Source organism: Stegodyphus dumicola, chromosome 11 (assembly GCF_044657685.1).
Source record: "Stegodyphus dumicola isolate Sdum_Otavi_A_Nest chromosome 11, ASM4465768v1".
Lineage (NCBI taxonomy): Eukaryota > Metazoa > Arthropoda > Arachnida > Araneae > Eresidae > Stegodyphus > Stegodyphus dumicola.
In genome coordinates, this window is record NC_140778.1 from 68,894,532 (window position 1) to 68,919,394 (window position 24,863).

The 24,863-nt window shown below is 32.8% G+C and overlaps 1 long non-coding RNA gene and 1 pseudogene across 1 annotated transcript; one reads left to right on the plus strand and one right to left on the minus strand.

Moving 5' to 3' along the window:
* The first annotated feature begins 378 nt into the window (after positions 1-378).
* On the plus strand, positions 379-4,299 carry LOC146994071 (protein brain tumor pseudogene; annotated as a pseudogene).
* A 2,933-nt stretch (positions 4,300-7,232) lies between these two features.
* LOC146994072 (uncharacterized) lies at positions 7,233-13,099 on the minus strand. The gene is made up of 3 exons (XR_015044000.1): positions 13,008-13,099; positions 10,369-10,459; positions 7,233-7,369 (listed from the first exon to the last, which is right to left on the minus strand). It is a non-coding gene; the product is annotated as an uncharacterized LOC146994072 (long non-coding RNA).
* Between the last annotated feature and the right edge of the window lie 11,764 nt (positions 13,100-24,863).

Sequence of the window (24,863 nt, forward strand, 5' to 3'; positions counted from 1 at the left end):
CTATTTTATTTTTCAGATGGTATTACAAAAGTGAAGTTCAGGCATAGATAATATCTTTAATTAAATTTATTCAGCTCCCATTTGCTGATAGGTCCTTATTTTTTTCATTAATGGTCCTTAAAAGTACTTAATTTCCGTGTACAGAAATGTGTAGGAACCCTGGTTGTAAATTTTTCTGTTTAGATTTATGTATAAGGTGAGCATATCTGTGTTGATCCTAGGAAGTAACTGCTGTAAGTTTTGTAATTCTGTTAGAAACTACTCAAGAAGTGAAAATTTTTATGGGAAATATAATTGTTATATTGTATATTTTTGAATATTTACTTTCTGCCTTTGTTTTCCAGGTTGGTTCTTCAATAATTTGAGGCATCTCTTATAATGGCATCACCTACTCCTTCTGTCCTAGATTCCTCTTTATTTGGATCTCGTCAGTTAGAGTCCTTTGGAGACCGAGCACAACCGGAAAACGTAGGCACTGAGGGCAGTCTTTGCCGCGAAACATATACAGTTCTAAAAGATTTACCTTATTTACGCACTTTCTGCCAAACTTGTCGTGAAAAACTAACAGAAAACCACGATAAAATCCATTGTCCCAAGTATGAACAGGATCGTGCTCTTTTATCTCAAGGTAACGCCATCAGCAACGTGCTTGAAACCTCTGCCTTAGAAGTTTCTCATCCTTGCACTGGTTGCAAGGCAAAAGATACTCACGCTGTTGCTCGTTGCTTTGATTGTCAGAATTATTTGTGCCGAAATTGTGTCATGGCTCATCAATTTATGTATTATTTTGAAGGTCATCATATTTTCAATCATAATGAGAAGTTCGACAAAGATGACTTTAAAACAGATAAAGTGAAACGTTGTCCTCGACACATGATGGAAACGCTCAGATCCTTTTGTAAAGCGTGTAATACACCAATTTGCAAAGAATGCATGAAGAATGATCATCCAAAAGGTCTCCATGATTACAAATCTGAAGAAATACTTGAGGATATGCTTGAACGGAGCAAAACCAAAACGAATGATTTAAGAAGTGCTGCCAAGTCTGTAGAAGATTTTTCATCACATCTACAAATGCAGTATCATAAAGCACAAACAAAAATCGATGACACTTTTAATTTTTATTGTTCTGTATTGGAAGAACGTAAAGAAGAACTGAAGAAAGAGCTTGACGATCTGTATAATACTAAGATGGTTTCTTTAACTTTAATGGGCAATAAAGTCCAAGAAATGATAGAAAGAGCTCAACAAACGCCTCTGTTTGTTGATCGCATTAAGAAGAGATTCTACAGCAATTCAGAAATTTTAATGTTTAAACAGCTTCTTGACTCTAAATTACAGAGTATTATTTCGTATAATCCTGAAGTCAATATGCAATCTTTAGATCTTGAGTTCCTGTCCAATCACCAGGCCATCCAAGTTGGTGTTCGGAACACGTTTGGATATATTCGCCATATTTCTGAAGATGTTCCAACTACTAAGGCACAACCAATTGCAAGGCCAAATGGTGTGGTTAATTCTGATCGTACCTATCAAAATGCGCATGCCTATGAGTCAAACATCATATCTAAAAGTTCTGCAAATAGCCTTGGTTCTGCAAATAGCCTTGGAGCATTTTCTACAAGTTTGGGTGGTATGAAATGGTCCAGTGAAATGGTGCAGTCTGAAATGGTCCAGTCCCCATATGAAAACTGGTCCAGTGGAACAGCTGACTTATTTCATCTGACTAGTGAACCAGCTGTTGATTTTTCACCCAAATTCATTTCTCCCAGCATGTATCCCATAACATCTCAAATTAAAAGGCAAAAAATGATTTATCATTGTAAGTTTGGAGACTTTGGTGTTATGGAAGGACAATTTACTGAGCCTAGTGGTGTAGCAGTTAATGCCCAAAATGATATCCTAGTAGCAGATACAAATAATCACAGAATACAAGTTTTTGATAAAGTAGGAAGATTTCAATTTCAATTTGGAGAATGTGGAAAAAGAGATGGACAGTTGTTATATCCCAATAGTGTTTCTATTGCGAAAACACCTGGAGACATTATTGTAACAGAGAGAAGCCCTACTCATCAAATTCAAATATATAATCAATATGGACAGTTTGTTAGAAAATTTGGGGATAATATTCTTCAGCATCCTCGAGGAGTGGCTGTTGACATTAATGGTCGAATTATTGTCATTGAGTGTAAGGTCATGAGAGTAATAATCTTTGACCAACTTGGTAATGTCTTGCAGAAATTTGGTTGCTCTAAACATATAGAGTTTCCAAATGGAGTTGTAGTGAATGATAAGGAAGAAATATTTATTAGTGATAACCGAACACACTGTGTGAAGGTATTTAGCTATGATGGAGCATTTCTTCGTCAGATCGGAGGTGAGGGTCTTACTAACTATCCCATTGGTGTCTGTATTAATCAGAATGGTGATATTTTAGTAGCTGACAATCACAACAACTTCAACATTACAATATTCACACAAGATGGACAATTAGTGAATGCTTTTGAAAGTAAAGTTAAGCATGCCCAGTGCTTTGATGTTGCTTTAATGGATGACGGCTCAGTTGTCCTTGCTAGCAAGGATTACCACTTGTACATCTATCGTTATATGTAGATTCCATGTTTAGGAATTTAAACTATGTGGAAATCATCTTTAATGAAGTTGTTGTATTTGAAATGTTATACTCAGTTATTGCCTTTTCGGGCAGCTGTTGCAAATGAAATGGGAAAGTAAATATGTGAAAGAAAGTTATTGGAAGAAACATATGTGGTAGGGTTGATGTCTGAAAAATAATTTTCGGCATTTTGTACGAAATAGAAGTGTCCTTATTTAGCTGCGTCAAATTCAATTCCTGATTGTATTTAACAGTTTGCAGAAAGTCTTGGAATTGGCTTGCATAGAAAAGAAAACTCTTGTTCAAACCTGTATTTGCAAATTGTTGGTGTTATCTGTAAATTTAGTTTGCAGAATAAAATGTGAAGATGGCCAACAGTTTTTATGTGCACACTTGAATACAGCGGTCACTTGTTAATGAAGAGGCACTTAATACTTCAAGTACTTTTCTAGAAGTGTCCTCTTACTTGACACGCATTATTATGCTGGATTTGAAATTAAAATAGTTACTTTAAGATATACCATATTTTTTGCAGTTGTCGAATGTTATTACTGGCCCTAGTCATAATAGCCAGCAGCTACTATTGAAGCTGCATACATTGCTTGTTCCCACAAATTTTTGTGCTATATTGAAATGTAACAATGTTTTAACTTATTAATGGTAAAACACAATTTTTTAAGAAGACTGGTAAAGCCAAAGAAACATTGTAAAAACCTTTTTCCTGTGATTTCCTTTTGAAGATTGGTGGCCGCTTTGTGAAAACAGTTGTTCAATACTCTGCCAATCTGAATTTTCTGCCTTAATAAAATGCTTGGACCACAGTACCTACCTTTGCCTTTGTGACCTGTCTCATCCACCAGGACTGTTCTGTTCCAATACTGTGCAGGCATTTTTTCTCCTGTACTGTCAATTTAGATTACATTCCAGGTTTTATTAGTTATATTTAACATGGGTGCTACTTTACCTGTTAATTTTAATGTGTATCAAATTTCGTGTTGACCTATTTATATTTATTGCTCGTTCTTATTATAACAGATTTTTAAGTACTCTAAGTGAAAAGTGTTGAAAATAGTTACATCAAGATCTGATAGTTATCGAGTCATGCGAACTTTTGCTTTGGCGAACTCAGTCCTGTTATATTCCAAATATTTGAGAATTTAACTTTTAAATAGTTCTGAGCAATGTAAACAAGTTGCCGTTGCGAACTTGATAGAATTAGTTTTGCTTATTGTTTACAGTTTGTATGCTGAGGATCGCACTGATGAATGAAGTTAATGAATGAAACTGATCCTTTAAATAGCCAATGTGTGAAGATATTGTAGTGCGGCATGGTTTGTATTTGTAATTTTAGTTGCAATGCGACTGGCTGATACTATACAGTCATATATTAAAGGCTATGTTTACTCGTATGTTTCTCTTAACGTAAAAATAGAAATCTGTATTTTTACACTTTTTTTTTTAACTGTTTAAGCGTTGGCCAATATGCCAGCAAACGCATCCTTTTTTTTTTTTTTTTTTTTTCCCTCTCACCAAAGAGCTTTTAGCATCATTAGTAGCAAAAAGCGAGTTAGGATGTTTGCAGTAAGGTGTTTTAAATTGTGTAATTTTTTCACATTTTGTGTTAGGATTTATTAGAGTGCTTAATACAATGGTAGCAGACTTAATATTTTTTACTTATGGTTTCGTATTTGTCAATTGATTTATTGCTTTTCGTTTGTTTCCAGCTTTAAGATTTAATATAATCTATCAACATTTTATATGTTTACTGAAGATTCTGCCTCGACGAGTTGTGCAATAATTTGATTTTATGCAATCATTTCGTTTCTGTTATTACCTTTTGAAGGTCTGGTTTTGCCTCATATTGCTTTAATATAAATCTGAAATTACTTCGATACTTTTATATTCCCAGTATTTATAATTTTATTGCGATTTTATTAAATTTAATTTGTTTTTTGATGTTCTAATTGCTTATTATTGTAATTTAGTGTTTTTAACACGATTCATTGACTCGTTCCCACATAGCACAAAAACATCCTTGGGATATCCCAAGGATGTTGCTCGCGGGATATGCGCACATCCTCAGGACATCCCGGAATATCCCGCGAACCTCCTCCTGAGTGCTTAATGTCACATCCCGGGATATCCTCAGGACATCCTAACCATGTCCCATCGACAGCGTGCGGGATGTTATTAGGATATGAACTCCTACTTACTACATCCTAAGGACATCCCACAAACCTCCTAAGCACATCCCATTATATCCTAAAAACATCCTATCTATGTCCCATCGACAGCATATGGGATGTTATTAGGATTTAAAGTCCTACTTACTACATCCTAAGGACATCCCACAAACCTCCTAAGCACATCCCATTATATCCTAAAAACATCCTATCTACGTCCCACCGACAGCGTATGGGATGTTATTAGGATTTGAAACACTAGTTACAATATCCCTTTAACCTCTTAAATACATACTCTCAACTGCTTAGTGTCACATCCCAGTATATATACAGAGGAAAATTCCAGTGAAAGTATGTGAAGGTGTGATGATCTAAAACCTACTTTTTTTTACACATATAGTCTCAAATCGTTCTCTTATGGTTACTTTGGAAAAATCAGAAATGTTGAAAATATTTATACAACTTATTTTGTTTTTAAATCTGAATTTGTGAATATATTAAAACTGAGCAAGGAAATTAAAATGAATTATTAATACAAAATATCAAAACTGAAAATTTTGCTTTTATTTTTAAGATATTAAAAATCTTTTGATCATTTTTAAACATCCAATAGCCCCCAAATTGAATTATTCATAATTAAATTATTTTACAAAATCAGTTTCTAATTTCAGTTAATTTGTATTAAAAAGTAAATAATAAAATTACCCATTTAATAATCTTTACATAAATGAATCATCTTTCTTTAAAACATGTAAGGAATTTATAGTGTTTTGATGACACTGTTGGGAAATTGTTAAAAGGAAAAAATTGTATTTTAAAACTAAATCAATTCCTAGCCTCAGAATAAATAAATATGTTTTCGTAACATGAGAATGCTGCAGGCTTTTTTATAAATTTAATATTTAGTTGTAAAAATTTGACATTATGTTAACAATTCTTTATATCATTCTAAAGGTAACTCAAGAAGCTCTTCTAAAATTCTTTCTGCTCACAAAATTTAAAAAAAAAATCTGAAAGGCCTCAGATTTTAGCAGTCACTCAAAGAGGCTAAAAGCTTATGAATGTATAGATTATCAATACAGATGGGGCAGTGGAAATAACAAAACATTTTATAAGATACTGACACCAGAAAGTTATATATCTTCTATATATTTGAAAAATGAAGAAATATATCATGTAATTATGTAGAAGTATTAAAATGTTTTCAATTAGATATATCATGAATTAAATGCATTTTAAATCAATCAGATTAAAAATTAAAAAAAGCATTGTTAAGAACTGTGTGCAATGCTTTTAAATAGCTTGGCTTGTTAGTCAATAATATATTAGATTTTAAAGGTAAATATGTTAAATTTTGCCAAATGGCAAGACTTGAATGAAAAGCGAAACAAGTTTACGACTGACGATATGAAGTCAAAAGTTCTGAAAATAATTTGCAATGGTTCATTGGTATTATTTTATGCAAAATTCAGTAAAATGAAATTTACCCGTTGAAATCAGCACCAAATTAAACTTTGTAAATTCTAGCGCATGTTAAAGGTTGTCGCATCCAGAATTTTATTACTAACCATTCATTTCAGAGCAAAATAAAACAGTAATTGCCATTTATATGATAATCAATATCAAAAATTTAAATCTGCATTTTACGCAACATAGAAAAACTTCAAAAAATCTACTGTTTACCATGCAATTAAGGCATTTTATTCTGCTATCAACTCTACCAATTATTAATTCTATTAAGTATATTCAGTTTACTTTTTCTGCTCAATATATGCAATGTAAAATTTTCCATAAATTTATTAATTCATTTTATTTTGAGGTGAGCTTTTATTCAACTCTCAATGTTAACGAAAATGTTTAGTTCATTTTTTATTCGGTCTCAAAAGAGAAATCAAAATACGTGGATTTATGTACGTGTATTTATGAATCAAAATACATGAGAAATCACAGTGAGAAAAGCACTGCTACCTTAAACTGTGATTATATATAACAAATGCAGTGAATTATAGTTAAAAAAATAGTGAAAATATTTATATTTCTGAACTATTTCATACATAACATTTTCAGTTTCGCATATGTGGCAATTTAAGAACTTTTTTACGTATACCAATTTTTTGAAATATCTGCAAATTTTTGTATCTTCAAGGAAAGCTTATTCTTCCACCTTTAGTAAAGTAATGATAATTTACCAGATAAAATTACTTAATGGGGAATACAGAAAAATATCTAACCACTTACCTTTGTGACTTCATCTGCAAAGAGACTAAAAAAGTAATTCAGCTAAATCTGCTATAATAAATATTTATAATAATGCTAAATTATGCAATATCTATTAATATGACAAATTTTTGTAAAGCTATTTATTTGGATGAAAAATAAACACATTCAGAAATTTATGGCACTATATTATGATTAACAGAGGAAAAACACTTTTCAAAATTCAAAATACTTTTTATTAATCCAATTTATCACATTTTATTTGAATTCATGAAAAACAATCTTATATCCATGTATTCTTATGTATATAAGAACTCTTGATAAATTGGATCTCTGTCATTGCCTTTCACAGCACCTAAAATAAAAAAACACTCACAATTACTATATGTGAATATAATTCATAATTAAATTTAAACAAATGACTATTAGAATGCAAATTAAAGGAAGCATTTAAAATATTTTAACATTTAGTACCTATAAACAGAGTAGCAATTATTTGATTTTTCGATTACAGTAAAATAAACATGGGGGTGCCTTTTAAAATTTTTTATGTCAGAAAATAAACTCAAACCACCAGCTGAACACATGAGCAGTTTTATCAATCAGCCATTGGTAGGTAACCTGGATACCGAATCAACATATAAAGTTGCCGAGATAAAGAGAGAAACAAAATTATGATAATCACATCTTACCTATTCATAAAACTATTTTAAATTTAATGTGTAGGCAAGTCCAAAAAGAGTCAGAATGAATTTATTTTGCAACACAAAGTAAAGTCTTGCAGGAGCAAAAAAAACTTGTCTCATGAGATTGGCAAGTAAAAAATAATTAACTGCATCTGGTAACATTTATCTGACAACACATAAGTAATTGTTAGCTACGTGCAGAAAATAAAATCTGATCAGGGGCGTAGCTAGAGGGGGGCAAGGGGGGCATCTGTCCCCGGGTGCAGAATCCAAGGGGCGCCAAACTGATGTTAGAACATTTTAGAATTAAATGTTTTCCATCCTTGGCAAGCAGTAGGGGGCGCAAAATCTTCAGTTGTCCCTGAGCGCTGAAAACCCTAGCTATGACTCTGAATCTGATCATGTTAATGCAATTTTAAACTTTTGAATTTAACCGCAGAAATTTACCAAAGAAGTACTTGTAGCAGTAGTAAATGAAGATGTGGCTAATCTTTACTGTATGGTACACCTTGGTTTCTGTCTGAAAAAAAATCGCAAAGTGGTATTGGTTGTTTGTGAAATGTAGAAGCCCATTGCGTCAAATAAGTTTTTCGGTAACCCTAATGTTGATAATGTTGGCGAAAGTAGCCTTTGGGGAAAAAAAAAACTTTTTTTTGTCAATAAAAAAAAGTTATTTCTGCAAATATTGCCAACGTGCTGTGATAAATTTAGTTTTGGGCTACTTTTTTTAATAGTAAACCTTTTGTACGGTCCCAGGTTTTTGGTTCTTACCATTCTTTTCAATTGCTGTGTTTGGTTGCACGGAAGTGGTATGGTCTTGTATTTTGAACATGCTATTTATTATTTTGGTGTGGGTACCATCGTTTGAGTATGTCTGAGGTGACTAAGAGACGAAAAATTTAATTGAATTGCTTACCTGGAGGATGGTGGTGGGAAGCCTAAACATACGCATGTGAAAAAAAAGGTATGTTAAAAAAATGACGTTTCATTAATTTTTTTCTCTCTGTGTGTTAATTTTTGTTAGAAGATTTGTTATTTAATGTTTTTATGTTAGGAAATATGTATTTTTGGTAACTTATTCCTCTCTGTTTGTGTATTTTTGGTAGTCTGTGTGTTAAGACAGTGGCGAGTTTTTTCTGGTAACTATGATATTTTTAACTTTTTGATTTTCTTAAAGTGAAAATAGATCAATGTGTACATGGACAAAGTTAAGGCAGTGCACAATGCCCAGTTTGTGCAGTTCTCTGTTTTAATAGGTCGATGTGTACATGGACACAGAGTTTGTGTATGTCTTTGACTTCTTATTTTGGTTTTGTGTAGCGGCCACCTTGAAATTGGTGCCAATCCTCTCAGGTGACAATCTTGATATAAAAAAAAGAAACGATTCGCCAAGGGTTACAGTAGAGTAAATTTTTACCAAAGATGTTCTACCATAATCACCATTTCAGTGGTTTAAAAACTAGTGGAGCAGTATGCAGAGATGAAGATTTGAGTTTTGTTTACACAGCATGATGGTTTAGGCACTTCAGCCATTACAGTGAACAAAATTATAATAAACATAGCCACAATAATTGTCTATAAATATTGATGTATAACACTGCATTAACTAATATATTTCTTATGCTAGTATATACAGAATCCTTAATCGAAGGGAAAATCAGAAGACTGTGCATGCATTTTCCTTTAACTGAAACATGGATTCGACCATACAAATCTCAGTCTTACGGGACATGCCACACTATGCAGATAGACAGTAAAAAGTGCTTGTGTTGTTTTTATTTGTTAGAGGTATGAAATAAATATACTTCTAGATTTTAATTTTTTCTTTTCTTGTTTTACATTTGGATTACCTATCAAAAGTAAGGAATTTTGATATTATTACAATATCGGAGTTAAAATAACAATTATCGGACATGTTAAAGTAATGAAAATTTTAAATTAGGTTAAAAAGTAACCCTTAATGTGGCATATTTTTGAATTAAACTCTATCGACATTAAAAACAACAAAACGTCCCTCTTTATTAAAGACTTTAATTAACTAATTTTAAATACGGAGCTATGAATGAATTTTTTCCCTTGCATGTTATAATAACTGAAACAAAATTACTCTGATACAGTCAAAATTCCTAAATGCAAGTACATAAAATTTACTTTAGCAATTTAAAGAGATGAGACACACTGAACACATGAATAAATTTCTATCAAAGAATAATTTATTAAATTTGGCCCATTCCATAGTAAACTTTAACCATTAGATTACATTATTACACCATGTTATCAGTTTGAAAAGCAAGTCATATGCCAGATCTTGGATGTAAAAGAAATGCACAAAATAATATACAGATTATTGAAAAATGATGTATACCAATGTTTATAGATATGATTAAATGTAACAGAAAATTTACTGTCACAACCACATTTTTAAGTGAAATGTATTATTTTAACATTTTACAATATTTAAGGTATGGCATTAAATGCAACATTATGTGCCTGGATATAAGTTAGTAAATTAAAATAATAATAATAATAATCAAAGAATGAATGTCATGAAAAATTTCAAAAACAAGCAGAATTTAATTTAGAGGACCTTTAGACACTTATGATAAATAAATTTGAGGATTCTTCACCCAAAATTAAATTATAATTAACTAAAACCAGTTTGACTGACCTTCTACAAAAATCCTTCAGCTGCAATTTTTTCTAGCTTGAAAACCAAATTCTTCTCCACATGGTAATAACATCTTAACCAGTTGAAATTCCTGCAGAAAGTTTGATAACACAGTAATAGAATTAATAGAATAGAAAAATCAACACAAAAGTATAGAACATCATTTAAACTTAACATTATTACAAATTTTGGTGCTTTCTGACTATCTGCAAAGCTGTGAAAATTGGCAAAATGGTTAGTTTATGGTTCATATCTACTGCTCTGTTTACAAGTAGTAATTCAAATAAGCACTTTATAAGAAACAAGAAATTTTAGGATGCACACACACAAAAATATATACATTGGTCAATATTCACATATTTTTCATCCAATGGAATACTATTCAGAAATAAAGATTAAATATAAAGCATGTAAATACATGTGTGTGGTATGCACATTCATAGTTTGCTATTATCGTGTGCATACTCTTGCTGTTTTAGCATAAGTTGAAGCTGTGAGGGCAGATGATAAGAAAGTATCAGAATTTTTCATGTATAAGAAAAGATTGCCCTGACAATAGTATCTCAATTGTTTAGCACTGACATTTACATAGCACATTAGAAATATATAGTAATATATGTATAATAAAAAGATAATTGCATATTATTAATTCATTTTTTAAATGCCAAACTTTAACAATTCTTTCACATATAATTAAACAGAATTCTTTCACATGAACATCTAAAATCCATTCTTAACTAAAGAATAAATAATAAAACCGTGTAAATTTCTTATCAAGCCCATCATTTCCGAAATGTCTACTTCTGAAAGTTCCCAGCATTTCTCAATATATTATTAAATTACTAAACTAAGCATCAATGATCGTCATGTTCGCTAATGTGGCAATATCTTTCACACTTCTTTGTTACCACAAGTAACAAGTAGGCTTAATAAATCTTTAACTGTTACATGCTACTTTTGTCTACAATTTGCACAAATAAATAAATTAAATGAGCTCTTTATAATATGCTCAAAGAAGTAATTTTGTATGAAAATTTGTATGTTATATATTGGCCTGATTAATAATTCAGGAAATAATTCGGGTTTTCAAAGTGCTTCCAATAATTAAAATTTCAGCTTGTGTCAAAATAAAATCTATAACACAAAGATAAGCAAATTTCCTTATGAACAATGCATTTTAACATTATTCAATCACTGGCAATCACACAGTACTGATTGCTTCAATAAACATTACTGTAACTGTGTTTTTTAAAAGACTGTAATGTTTTAATTATTTCTTTAATTAAAACATTACAGTCTTTTCCTCCTTCTAACACCAAAAGAAAACCCAGATAAGAAATATAAAAATATCAGTAAAAATAAATTATATTATTGAATGACACTTTACATTAATTACACTTATGCATATATTATTTTATTATAAATTATTTCAAAATCAAAGAAGAGAAGGGGGAGAAACTTTAACATTGACATTTCTAAAATGATATAAACATTAATCATTTAGTACAGTTTGTTATTTCAGGCAAAAAGAATTCACTTTTCTGGATAGCATTTATATTTCCATCTCACTTTCAATGAAACATTAAGAGAAATGCATATAATTTAAACACCAATTTATTTTATTTATCAGACAGATTATGTCAACTCGAAAAAACCTATCAGTAAAATTCGGTAGTAATAATTCTGAATGTTAGGCAACTTGCAAGATTCAACAAAAATTATCAATACTTTTATTATAATGACAATACTACAGTAACATGAACATAAAATTAAACTGCATATAACTATAAAATAAGCCAGCATATAATAATGGTGCATTGGTTTCTAAAACAATGGACTCGATGAAAAAATACATGTATTATGGTAGCTATTCATATTCTTCAGCTTTTCTAATATTCTCATGTTCACTTTACATAACTAAAGTATCTAAAATACAATAAAAATGCAAACAATATTTATGAGAAAATGTTAAAAGCAATCATAAGCATTTGATTGAATGACCATATTTTGTCTTCCTGCAAGTCGAATCTTAAAATGATATGCAGTTTGAAAAATGCTTAATCCTTTTATAAAATATTCAAAAAAGATTAAAAAAAGGTACTGTTCTGTTATCAGGACCGGGTTCAGAATTGTATTTATGTATGCTTGTATATTTGTATGTTTGTGTGTCTACATATACACATCTATGCACATACTTACGAACACAGGTTCATACATTTCCGATTCTGGTCCCAATAACAGAACAATACCCCCAAAAAAACTTGAATTACAAACTAGTTTAAGATAATGTTTCAACCATACATATTTTGGACAAAACAATGCAAACTCTTATTTTAATACAATTGTTCAAACTATTTAACATAAATTTATTGCTGCAATAAAATAATAAGCAATCTGATCACACATATTATTTTGAAACTGAATGCATAAACTAGACTAAAAAAAATTCAGTCATAAACATTTGGATAGCAGGGCAAATTAGATATTTGAAAAGACAGCCAGCCAATGAGATACACTAATTCACGACAGAATGGTAACAATTCATAAAGCTGTGAAACATTTAACAGTCAAAATGACATAAATAACATAAATTCGAAAAGCAAAAAAAGTAAACATACAAGTATTGCAACTGAACTTACCTTTCATGCAACAAAAAATATCCATACAAGTTAACCTCATGGCGCAGCCATTTTGGATTTCGTTTCAAATCAGACAGATGTTTACGGATTTGCGGAAGAATACGAGGAACTAGTAGTTTGCCGGATACAATGTGCAATGACGCGAAAGAATATAGTTCTGTAGAAGTTCTTACATTATTCCGTAATAAACAGTACTATTTCCTAATTTTTAGTTATCTAATTAATTAATTAATAGGGAAATAGTTAAATAATGTCGAATTCATTTTTAATGAAATGTAAAATTTTGCATGTATGGGACGACCACCTTCCGTCCAATATTTCTGAGAATATAAACAAATTTTGGAATCTGAGAGTATCAGTAAATAAATATATAGAATATCGCCTCTCAAACGACCACTTCTGAAAGTGACCAATAGTTCTGAGATTATAAATAAATATTGATATTAAGCATTATTTCTATAAGACGACCATCTCTATATAAGACCAAAGTTTCTAGAATCTTGGATAGTCATCAGAGATGTATCTTTACTGCGAAATTATCGCACGACTGCAATTCAATATCAGTAACAGATCGCGCGATTGAAAAACATTTTCTGTCCTGTACTTAGAGGAAAAAAATTTTCCTTATGAGGTATTTCTCCCGCTTTCCTAGCGTGCCTTCGTGGTGTAATAGTTCTGCACGCTGGGCTGGTATTTCAGAGGTCCGTGGTTTGATTCACGGCGAAGGCGGTTGCTAATTTTTCATCTCTACGGCTTCCCAAAAAAATCCTAATGTCTCTACAGTGGCGCCCGAACTAAAAAGGTGTTGGATGAGGTATATCCACACCCAGGATTTAGTGATCGGATCCCCTTAAAAAAAGTCGGCCTTTAAAAAGAGACGTAATATAAGGTATTTCTCCCGCTTTCCTAGCGTGTCTTCGGCCCACCAGCGGCCGAGCGGTAAAGTCGCTGAACCCTGGTAGTGCGATCCGAGGTTCGAATCGCGCGAACGGGCTGGCTGCATGGGTGTTTTCGTGGTTTTCCCCACGTGTAACGTGTATACGAGCCAGTTTCCCTTAGAAAGTCCTCCACGAAGACATCCCTCCCCTTAGGCAGATAGCCCTAGTGTGCTTTGCCATAATTAAATACACCACCACCACACCTAGCGTGTCTTCGTGGTGTAGTGGTTCTGCACACTGGGCCGGTATTCCAGAGGTCCGTTCTTCGATTCCCGGCGAAAGCAGTTGCTAATTTTTCATGTTTCCTGCTTCCAAAAAAATACCTAATGTCTCTATACCCAAATTTAAAAAAAAAATCGTTTCCGTAATTAAATATATCTATATCTAATTTTACCTATATTTGTAGTAGGGTTTGTAATCTGTAAGTAATTATACATGTAATTTATACATTTTTTATAAAAAAAAAATATATGTTATTTAGAATTTTGCAAATATTCTAGAAAATGCTAATCCATTGAAAAAAATCTTTTCCATGACTAAATAAATTTTTAAAAATGTCAGAAAAAATAGCAGTTAAAATTAATAACAAAATAACAAGAATAAATCATCAATCATATCAATATTTTTAATGTACAGCATTTAGAAACAACTTAGTAAAATACATATGAAAAATAAAATAATGTGCAAGTTTCAGATGTGCAATGTCAAAAAATTAAAACTGGTAAATTTGAGAACAAATATCCTCAAAATGTTTGACAACGAAAGTCCTCCGGACAATGCAGAATGAATGTCCTCAGGATGTGAAATTGGTGAACTCCTCAGGACATCTGAAAGTCAACATCTTCAGGACATCCTGTCATATCCCGGGACATAGCGACTTAAATAAGACATCCTCAGGATGTTAAATTACGATCTCCTCAGGACATCTGAGAATCAACATCCTTAGGACATCCTAAATATGTCCCGGGATATTGCGACTTAAATAGGACATCCCGAGGATGTTTTGTGCTATGGGGGTTAAGAGCGGTCTTATTCCTATGCTTAATATTCTACACAGACGACATGTGTGAAGGTGTTCTTGTTTCCCAAAAGTGGAATTAGTATTTGCTGAGTAAGTAATGTAGTATTATAGTGCACATTGTGACAATCTGTTTTTAAATACTTGAAATTTCACTATTGTTTCATTATGTAGCCACTGTAGTGCTCAATTATGTGGAACAAATTAATACTGCTTTTTACACCATGTTTGGGCTATTTTCTGATGAGGGTAATTTATGCTAACATTTAACAGTTACGTATGTTGTAACAATGAAAAATCGAAATTACTTAAGTATCCCACATTTTGGTGTTTTGAAATAGCATTTTTAAACTGTTGCTGTGCAGTGTTCATTTATTCAAGCATTAAAGTAATGTTTCTGCAATATCAGCTAGTTGCATGGATGTTCCATTTGTCACGGTTAAAATGACTGTCAGTGGTTTTGCACGTTTAATTTTCTGCACTGGGGCTGACGTATCAAGAAAATATAAGAAATTAAATGCTTGCACAATGTTAGAATTTATTTTCGTACACTGTCGGGACTATTTTCCCTACATATTTTCTGGCCTCAGTTTTGTATTCGTTGAAGACTATGATGGCCGTTTTTTGACAGCCCTATCTGCAGGATCAGTTTTCATCGTTCTGAAATTTGACAGGTTTTTTGTGTTGAGTTAGTAGTTACGCTGTTTTGGTAATTTTCATTAAATTTATGTGTTGGAATTTGAATGTTAAACATATTATACATTACATCATCAATCAATATATGTTATAAAAGTGATAGTGTTTGTATTGTATGTGTAGACAAATTACTTACAATCATGTTGAATATACACATCTGTTAATTCTGTTGGCTATATTTTAAGCTGCAGCTGTGTAGAAACCTCTTTTCAATGAAACATGTAGTTAAGTATCTTATGAATGTATTTGTACTGAACACTTAAGTAAAATAAAGCTTAATATTTTGAAATTGCATGTTATGAGTCATTGTCCATGTGTTGAAACTTAATATTTTAAAACTGCATGTTATGAATCATCGTCCATTTGTTGTGATTGATTGAATATATCTCTATAGTGGTAAAAGAATTTATTACACATTTTTAGTGTACACATTGCACAAAAATAAGGGACTGCTCTATATCTTCCGTTCTACTGGACCGATTGTCGAAATTTATCTTGCATTTTCCATGTCTCGAAAGCGCGACTTAGGATATAAATTAGATTCATATATAGCATTATTCTAACATATGTATTTAGACACAATCGGTGTTTTTCTGAAAACACACAGATTTTTTTTTCCATATTTCGGTTCTGCGACTTAAATTATGTCTAGATAATAAATTTTGTAATATTTGATGAGAAGTTGGAGGGGGAAAAAAAAAAAAATTGTCCTTGGCGAATTTTTTTAGTTTGCGCCTAGAATAATTCACTTGGCGAACTTCTTAATTTATAGCAACCTATTTTCTTTTCCTTTATTTCACTGTACGCTACCGGAAAAAAGATCGTCGTTCCTACTTTCAAATAATTCTCACGAAGTTCGTAAGCCATATTTGGCGTTATTATCGCTTATAACGAATATGCCAAACTTCAAAACGCGCCAAATGTGAATTCCCGTATATCGTTGGAAATCTAGAATAAAAAGCTCTAATTTTTTGCAGGTATGCTTAGAAATGCATCTACTTTAAGATGATGGTAAAAATTTCATAGATTATAATTCAAAATTTGTTTCGAGAAATTTATAAAAACTACTTAAAAATACAAATTTTAGAAATAAATTATAAAAAAAAAAAATGGGCGACTTTTATTTGGAATGAACCTAAATTTTGAAATGGGAAATGATGAATCAGATAAGTGTAATAAAGAAAGAGATGTTTATAAATATATACAAATTCAATTAACCAATGGAGGAGCTAAAATTTTGAGAGCTAAATTTTTTAAAAACTACTCGTGTGGCTTTTATAAAACTTGGTACTTTTTTACTTGAGTCGTAGAATCGAAATATGGAAAACAATTGGTGTGTTATTTCAGAAAAAGTCCGATTTAGTGTCAAAATGCGTATGATAGAACAATGCTATATGTAAATCTAATATATATCCTAAGTCGCGGCTTTCGAGGTATGAAAAACGCAAGTTAAATTTGGACAATTTGTCCAGTAGAACGGGGAGATATAGAAATGTCCCATTTTTTTTCCCAAGGTGAACATTCCATTTTTTTAACTTTGTGAAATATTGTATTACATGTGAATTCTGCCAACACAAGTAACTTGAGCAAATACATAATTTTTTTTCATTGATATCTACTTTTACTCTAAAGGGGCTTTGTCCTTGAAGAACTGTTGTTTTCGTTTTGCGTTGATTTACTATAAATGTCCGTTTCACTTTTCAAACTGTTGCCACCAAATATTAGAGTCCTGCATTATATTTGAGGAAATTAAATAATGAAAAATCGGCACAAATGTATGTATATTTCTCGCATTGTGATAAAACAACGGTGCCTAGAGGCATAGAATTATGAATGACGTAATCCTCCGGCGAATATGGGCATGTGAAAGCCCAAATTTGAATTTGAAATTTGTTTTATTATCGATTTCATATTTTGTAAAATGTTAACGAATTTTTTATTAACAAACTAAATGCTTTCAAGACAAGCAATGGCAACGTTCTACCAAAAAAAAAAAAAAAAATATTTCCCGCGCGCGAGACTGTTTCGGAAATTCTAAACATGTGCTCAGTTTAAAACTTATTATTGCTCTTGAACTGAATTTTAAGTGCGAAGAACGTGATATTTAATAAATAAAGGTAACAGACAAAATGTCAAAAAAAAAAAAAAAAAAAAAAAAAAAAAACGCCTCTTTGGACATAATTTAAAATCTGAAACCTTTCAGATTTTTTTTTTTGGGGGGGGGGTTAATTTTTATTTTTTATTTCTTCAGCGGAAGATATTACAACTACCGAAATCGAATTTACTCCTGTATCAAAATCTCATTCATTCTTACATTTCATAGTAGATTGACTTTGATACGCTTTCCATCTTGATCGTATCTCATTACTGCAGTCTTGGATAAATAACATCGTGGAAGATGTCAATGAGTGAGACAAAAAAGACATATTGCAAAAAGGCAGGAAAGTAAAAAGATGAGGTTTATAATTATTATTACATATAGTTTCCGTGAACTGGAAGGGTTTCAGATCTACTAATAATAATGAAATAGCAGATCATATCAAGATCGAATCATTTCTTATTTAGGTCCCATGAAAAACAGAAATATGGAATTATCAGCATTTCGTCTACACGCCTGTTTACAATGGAAAAATATATTACATGCTGGTTTCTTGTTTTGCCGGAGCCGTACCTCCTATTTATATGTTTTTCCCCGAAATAGATTCGAATTACACGTTACTCCTAGACCTTATTGTTATCAGTTTACGATTTAATCTGAAAATGGTGTTTGCGATCGACCGGATTCCATTCGAGATGAACCAACTAGCAGGAGGGAATGCAAGATTACTTACCCTGAACTCCACGGTAGCGTCTAACCCTAGCATGGTTTATGCTTCACACATGCGCAATAGGCATATTTTCAGCATGGTAACCTTCGACGCTCGGCCAAAGAACATCTGTGTATGTTTGGCTTGGCGATGAGTTCACAATTCAGACTTCAGCAATGCGTAAGTGAAGTGCTGAGGAATGTGTGAAATTAGTTCACTTGATGCCCAATTATTCGGGCAATCTTAGAAAGGAGTACCGGGTGAGCTTTGTGCCCAAATATGCGAGAATTTATTTACTGGGGACTTGAAAATGCGTATGGGCAAATAGACGTTATTCTTTTTTTCACTCATGTTGATGTTTATGAAGTGCTTAAGTTAATGCTGTATGTTTCTGTAACGTGCAATTATCAATTAACTTTAACTGTATTTTACATTTATTTCCAAATGTATTTTTGTGTGATATTTCATCTTATATTTACAGTTCTCATAAAATTTCTTTTCAAATTCATTCTTTCCACTAAGGCATGTCTCATCCTAGGCAAATAAACCTTGAGAGCTTAACATAATCAATTAATTTTACAAATTAGTTTTTTATTTTATATTTACAGTTAACACAAAAGTTCATCTTTTAACAGGCATTCAGCAAAATAACATACTTTGGTCCGTTCTTTTCTTGATTACATTTTCTTACCTTAGTGGTAATCCAAATTAAGTCTTCTAACATTCCAAGCATACAAAATTACCTTCCGTACTAATCACGAAAATATATGAAATCAGTAACAGTTTAACTTCTTGAACGCTTATGATACATCGGCAATTCTGTATAACGGACGCCAACGAAGCTTGTCTTTGCGCATGCGTGAAGCATAAACCATGCTAGGGGTAGATGCTACTGAACTTTGCCGGCTGTTCCCTTCGCCAAAGAAAATGTATTGTTAAGAAGGAAACTTCTCTGCAACAGGAGTGGCTCCGTCCCAACGTAGAGGGAAAGAGCTGCTCATGCGGGAAATATCTGTGGCCAAAGCTCGAAGCCAGCTTCGAAGTTAGAAGGTCACGTTTATCAAGAGTTCATAAAACGAATTTCGTTTTAAATTTCTTTAAACTTTAAAGGATTTTTTTTTTCACAAGTAAATTAATTAATGGATTAGTTATTTTGATAAAAAAAAAAAAGGACAAAAAATCCGAGTATAAATTATCGCGAAAAGTCAAAGAAGAAAACGTTTTGTCAAAGAACATTTCCTCTCAACACGGGTTCCTCAATTTCCTGTACACATCGCGGAGGGGGAAGTTCTCGCCGCCAGGTTCCGTCGCCAAATCCCTTAACGAAATTTCCCTCCGTTTTCCAGCGGCACCCAATCAGAGGAGGAGGGAAGACTTGCAGAAACTTAACAATGGTTGGCTATTGCAACGCGTATAATTATTAACAAACAGCTGATGGTCGAGCCTCATTTCACAAAACTGAGATTGATTTTTTAAAACTTGGCATGCATAATTAACGTTCCAAATAACTATAAAACTGTTGCATACTTTAAGGCGTGTATATTTTTTATCTTTTCCTATGCTATAAGGAAACTGGTAACTACTTCTTTTAAAAGCAATATTTAAATCTGAACTAACAGAAAAATTCAAACAAATAATTTTTTCTTACAATTTTAATGCTTTTTATTGGTATAAATAAGCAAAAAATGCTAAAAGGAATTTCTGAACGCTTTTGTCTAAATTTTTAATTGTTCTTCCGCTTTTTTAAAATTATAAGTGAATATTATACCATAATATTTTACAGAGTAGTTTTATTTAAATTATATTTCATAATATATCATAGCAGTAAATACTTTTGACATTTTAATAATTTTTATACATTTATTCTAATGTTAAAAATTGTATTTAACTGTAATAATTGTAACAAATGCTCATTAAATCTTTAAAAAATTATCAGATCTTGTTTAATTTTTACCTTATTTGTTTCAAAGAATCATGTACTGTCAATCTTATTTAATTTTACTTTATTTGTACATAAAAGTAAGTTCACAAATTTTGTCTTTACAGTTTTTACGGTTTTAACCAAGTAAAGATGATTATACAAGAAAATTTCTTTAAAAATTTGCGCAGAATACAGTAAAAAAAAGGTGCTTTCATAAGATACATTAAATCTAATTTGCAAAAACAGTGACTTTCATATTCTACTCACTTATACAACATATGAATTTAATTAATAATTAAAAACAATTATGTGATACAAACGCCAAAAATTTCAGAGTTAAAGAAAACCTGATCGTCCCTACTCCTTCTTGCAGACATGTGGGTGACGCGCGCTTCTCCAGCATCCCCTAGAACAGTGAAAGAGGAATGTCCATAATCAACTCCCTCCACTCAGATTATTTGAAGAAAATATACCCTGGGTGGAATCCTATAAATATCTGGGAGTTTATCTAGATGCGAAGCTGCTCTGGAATACCCACATCAATTACGCCATCTCAAAAGCAAGGAATACAAGAACCCAGCTGATGTCTCTCCTCAAAAGAACCAGCAACCTCTCCCTCAACAATAAGATCCTTTTATACAAGAGTACCATCCTACCGATCCTGACGTACGCAGCTGTCGTCTGGTCTACTGCTGCCAATAGCCATCTAAAGAAAATACAAGTATTCCAGAGCGTCACGCTTCGTATCCTGACAAATGCTCATTATTTCGTCCGTAATGAAGTGCTTCATAACGATCTCAAAATTCTACCCCTAGATGCCTTTTTCCGGCAAAATTCGGCTAAATTCTTTAATAGATTAACGCAGATCGAAAACCCAGTCTTGCATTCGCTTCCTGCTTATGATCCAGCTGAGCCCAGCTCAGCTAAGCGACCTAGGAGCGTTCTTGAGAGAACTTATAACATCTTTCCTAGGAAGCCGAAGCGGAGGTGTCTGCTTGACTAGGAATTCTTTCTAAAAATTTTTTAAATTAACAAGCACTTCACGGGCCTAACCCGACGACCCTTAATTAATTCCATACTTCCACATGCCCGCCGGACCTAATCCGGCCTCGTTTCTCGGTTTTATATCCGTGCTGCTATAGGTAACATGCCCCTCCACTTGCCAAGACCTCATCTTTTCATAAAACACGGCCCAGACAATCTTAAATCAGACTTGCAATAGTTTTAACGTTTCTCTATTATTCTATCACCTAACTTAATTATTCAACTTAAACTGCCTAATTTTTCTTTTGAAGTTTAAATTAATATTCTAATCTTCTAAATCTAACTCCCTCACATGCTACTCAAAACACTTTATTAATGTATTTTTGTTCCAGCAATCTGCACAAGTACAAGCTTGCATATCTTCAAACATCAACAGCAATCAGGTATTTTTGGTCAATTCTGTCCCCATTTTTTATTTCTTTCCACTTTTTAATCCACCTCTCCTCTCCAACTTTTAACGTTTTTCTTTAATTCCCTTCCCTTTAACTATCCTAAAACTTCTCCGTCTTTTCCACAGTTAACTTTCTCTCACGGTTCTTTCCGCTCCAAAAGTTGCTCCTATTGTACTCTCGCCACGGGCGGTAGGAGAACTTTTTCTACTCTTGAATCCTTTCCCCCCCTTCTTTTCGTTCCACCTTCCCCTGCTCTGCTTCAGTCGTAAGACTCTCTCCCCCCCAGCCCATCCCCAAGGCATTAGCGATTACTGCGGTTTTCCGTATTACCTAATATACCTTTCCCGAGCCCTGGAAAATTATGATTCCCGGCTAATTGTCTTTCAATCTTTGCGATTCCATTAATGCAATGCATTCAGGAATCTGCCCTTATCCGTCACCTCTCTCTCTTTCAACCTAGTAAAACAGGTTGAAAGCAGAAAGAATTTATCGTCCATAGAATGGACTCCTTATTCACTTCCTTCCCCGTAAGCCCATAATGGTCTCCTTCATTACCCTTCAGCCAGTGCTTTGTCTTAATCACCTCAGTTTTCTCCTTAACGAAGTTGTGGAGGTAATTGCATTAAGTTGCAAAGGTACTCCGGAAAATATCGCCTTGGGCCTTGGGCCTAGAACAGTGGTGGGGAACCTTTTTGTGGCCGCGTGCTCAAAACCTTTTCTTTGGGGGGGGGGTGTGGAGGCGGCGTGTCCAAAACCTCTTTAATAAATTCCCATCAGAGAGCGGTTTATCGTGTTTTGCCAGGCACAGTGAAATTTGAAAGGGAAAAGTGTGTGAAGTAAGTGAAAAGAAACCGTAAGTAAAGATAAAGTAAGTGAAAAGAAGCCGTAAGTAAAGATAAAGTAAGTGAAAAGAAGCCGTAAGTAAAGATAAAGTAAGTGAAAAGAAGCCATAAGTAAAGATAAAGAAAGTGAAACGTTCAAGAACAGACTAAATCACTTCTTAAAATTTCAGAGTATCATTTTATTGTGATTATTGATTAAGGAAGTAATAATTTAGTAGCGTGCCGGCTGATGAGGCTATGGCACGCGTGGCATAGTTTCGCCATCATAGGCCTAGAATGAACATGAGTTGGTTAAGTTCTAGGAGGTGTTGGCTCCGCCCATGGGATTTCGTCTATCTCTTAGAAGGAGCTTAGAATAATTCTCTTACAAGGAAGTCTATTCTAACCTCCTTGATGACTTGCGAAAATCCATTTTTGGTCAGCCCCAAAATGGCGCATGAAGGTTTAGGAAAGTGAGCTAAGCCGAGTCCAAAACTCACGAAGTGAGGGTTTGCAGGTCTTGACGAAATCCACTCGGCTGTGAAGGTTTATAGAGAAGTCGGAAATTAATCTTAGTCTGCAAATATTAGGAGGAGTTCAACTGCTCGAAAGGCTAAAACCATTTTGCTTATAATTGTCTTTGCTATTTTAATTTTTTGAGCTGTTGTAGATATGTTGTTTAATCAATTAAAGACTTTTGGATCCTTAAAAATGGATAAAATTACTGTAATATCTTCAGCCAGTGTTTTTAAGTTTTCACAACAAGTCTGTTTAATTTCTGTGGTTTTCTGAGTCCCTCGTGACGTAATGGGTGCTGGGAATTCATCGATTTTTGTAGGGGTCAGAGTGGAATCGGTATTTTCTTTTTCCTTAAATCTCGGCCGGTAAACTTTACATCCTCTGTATGAGCTCACGTGGTTTTCTGTACAGAAAATGCATTTTGGCTTTTCGCCTGATGTCAAATGGCATGTATTTGAGCGATGATTATTTCCACATTTACACCTGACTTCTTTGTAACAATTATTATGGAAATGTCCATGTTCTTTACAATTGTACGAGTATCACTGCCTTGGCCTTTTTCTGGGAATGTATTTTTCAATCATAATGTTAAAAACTGAACATTTTATTAAGTTTGTAAACAGCTTCGATGACAGCATTTCTTTTTAACTTGAGGAAATAAATGGGGAGCCTGATAGGGGGAGAGTTGATCTTCTTACTTTTTGTAAACTGTTTGACTTTAATTATGGGAAATTTTCTATTTTCTAAGTCTGGATAAACACCTTGTTCGGTGACTGAGTTGGGGATATTGCTAAGTTTAACTTTCATGGTTCATTCAGAGCTGCGTTGAAAAGTGTGAAAATTAAGTCCTGTTTTTTGAAAAATTTCAATGGCAGTTTTGTAATCATTTAGTATTTGTAGCCCGGAAATAAATCTGATTAGCCTTCGTTATCGCTTAATACTCGTTTTTGCAGGTTTCTCCTAAAATTTTGTCTACTGAAAGCCAATCGGCATTTTGGTCTGTGATGACAATCGGCAGAATCTTTTCTAAATTGTTATTTTCGTTAACATCCATTTGTTTCGTTTCGGTAGAATCAGCTTCATTGAGAATTATAAATCTGTTGTTTTACGGATTCCTGTAGGTTTTGAATTCTGCGAAGATTTGCATGTTTTAGTGGGAGAAATCCATTGATTTTTATTACTAGCTTCAGAGAATGAATTGTTGGTTTGAGAGATCGAATCTTTCTGAACTTCTTGCATGACACCTTCTGTTAGGTTAAGAAAAAGTTTTCTGTGCTTTTCGAGAACAGTATTAAAGTCTGGAATATCTTGAGCTTTTTAGATTTAGTCTTCGGGGAATTAGTAAGCTTTTGAAAGTCGTTTGGACCTATCATTGCTTGAATAATTTCATTAGCTGCGTTTAAGCTCGAGAAGGATCGATCGGATTGAGTAGACTTATTGTGAGTTTTGATTAGCATAACATATTCTTACGTTAGGTTGCAATGAACCCAGCGTTTTTATATACAGCAATTCCAAGATCTTGGAGTTCATACAATGTAATTAATTAACAGGCTTATTATAATTTATTATATCCTTATATTTAGAATAGTTTTACTCAGATATAAGGTTATTAATAAAAACTGCATTACAGTAGCAAAACTGATTAAAAGACAACTTCAGTTACTCTCAAAATTTACATTTTATTTTTAAATGCTTACGTT